Raw genomic sequence first — 2,237 nt, 5'->3', positions numbered from 1 at the left:
AATTTAACATGACGGGGACGGGGTTTTTTCAGAAGGATTACAAAAATTGAACCCAACAGCAAAGAAACATTTTTTAATGAATTAATTATTCAAACTTTTGAATAAATCCAGTGAATTTAGGCAATACAAATACAAGGGCCACAACAGGCAATTGCCAAATGAATTAAATTGATATTTTTTCTGTCTTCACTACTTCTGAATGATGCTAGTGAGTGTGGATGTTTTCTTTCCTGAATAGCCTGGTATGATAGGCTGATAACTTTTTTTAATGAAACAGTCGAAAATGGACTGATAAGTAGCATTTTTTGTCTCCTTAGAAAAACTTTAGTAGGCCAGAGAATTCGACACATTTCTCACAAATATGAAAATTCTAGTTTCACACTCAGGAACCTCTTTTTTTCAATTAAAGTTCACATGGTATTGTCAATGTGTTGCAAAACGTTTTTCATCAGTGAGATCTGGTAAATTATGTCTGAGAATTTCTCTCAGATACATCAAATCCAAAGTATTTCATCATCAAAGGTTTCAACTATGTTATATATATATATATCTTCAATTTGCAAACCTATTTCCAGGATTAAAGTTAAGCTTCCAACCAAATTTCACAAGTTGGAATTCCTACTCCAACTTTTAACCTTTTACTGGCTGAATTGAGATTTGAATTGATTTTCTAAATTTTTTTTTCTGTTATTTCCTCTTCTGATCCTTTAGTTTAGAGATATCAACCATAAAAGTCATGAAAAAAATATTTTCTTGTATATTTTCTAGACTTGCTCATGCCCATAGAAACATTAAAATCAAAACTAAAAAAAATTGAATTTTATTCTTTAAAAATAGGTGATTTAAAAAAATTAAATTTATGGCATAAAAGTGCTGAAGTGTGAATGAAATTTTTATTTTGTAAATTAAGTTTGGAATCGCATGCATTTTCAGGAAAAAAAAATCAAGTGCTTCCATGTAAGAAAAATATTTTTTTTCTAATTAATAAAACAATGTTAAAAGACAGTTAAAAGGTTAAAAATTGTGTTATAGCAAAATCATGTTAAGTGAAAACATGTAAATTGAGGGATACTTGTACTGTATTTATTATCATTACTACTTGGCTGCTGAGTGGTAATTAGCACACAAATCTACGGTTCGACAAGTCTGGTTGGAAATCCAAATAAGAGGCACCAAAGCATTAGTGAAAACATGAAAAATTAAAATGTGTCCTTGACGTACAAATATGCTGAATGACTTCATAAAACATTTTTAGAATTTATCATACTGAAAATAAAATTGAGTGCTCATAAAATAGTTAAATTGTTTAGAATAATACAAATGTGACCCTAAGATCATTCTTAAGTAAGATGTTTGTGAAATCTATACATATAAATTGATTTTCTGTCTGTGTACGTATTTTCTCTGTACAAATCTGCAATTTTGGATATATCGTTGCCAAATTTTGTATATACACCAAACTGGGCCCGGATTGAATGATAGGCTACTTTAAAAGTTTCTCAGAGCTGGACAAATGCCCGAAATGGGTGAAAAACTGTCAGACAACAATGGTTCCTGGGCCTCAACAATCACTTTTGGAATGTTTATTTTGGTTACTGTGGTTCCCTAGCAATGTGTTTCAGACGTGCATATGCCTTTACAATGGTTCACTTTTTTAATGCTGCCAGTAATTGAAGAAAACCCGGGCAAACCGGGTATTATAGCTAGTACAAATATAAAATCAGAAGCCACAACGGGCAAATTGCCCAACAAGGTAGCTGAAAAAAGAGATGCCAATAAAAATATAGATATAACTGAGTTTCTTAAAATATGAATTTAACTGTGATTGTTTTAGAAGCAAGTTTCTGTGATATTCGTTAATTTTCAGTGATTACATAGATGCCGTAACCTGTGTGGACTCTGGCTATTTCAGCATCCCCAATATATTTTGTGACAGGATAAAGCCTTACCCCTGAAATTCATGATTATACAATGCATAACCCTCCTGTGTACACATGGGACAACTGGTAACTTTCAACCCCCCCCCCCCCATGCTTTTCCCTACGTATACATACATACAGTGTATAAAAAAGAATATAACTAATTGATATTCATTCTGAAAGCATGAACTAAATTTAGTATAAAATGTGTAGTTCATAACAAAAAATTAAATTGTGTGTGATGTTAAAGGCTCTGGTGAAAACCGATTCATCATGTTTGACTGAAAAGATGCAAAAGACATTTGCCTTTGATAGCAA

The sequence above is a fragment of the Pholcus phalangioides genome, unplaced genomic scaffold, assembly GCF_987345545.1.
Source record: "Pholcus phalangioides strain wild (caught in Gottingen) unplaced genomic scaffold, Ppha-v1.0 ptg000017l_1, whole genome shotgun sequence".
Taxonomy (NCBI): Eukaryota; Metazoa; Arthropoda; class Arachnida; order Araneae; family Pholcidae; genus Pholcus; species Pholcus phalangioides.
Note: the sequence above shows the minus strand (reverse complement) of the source record.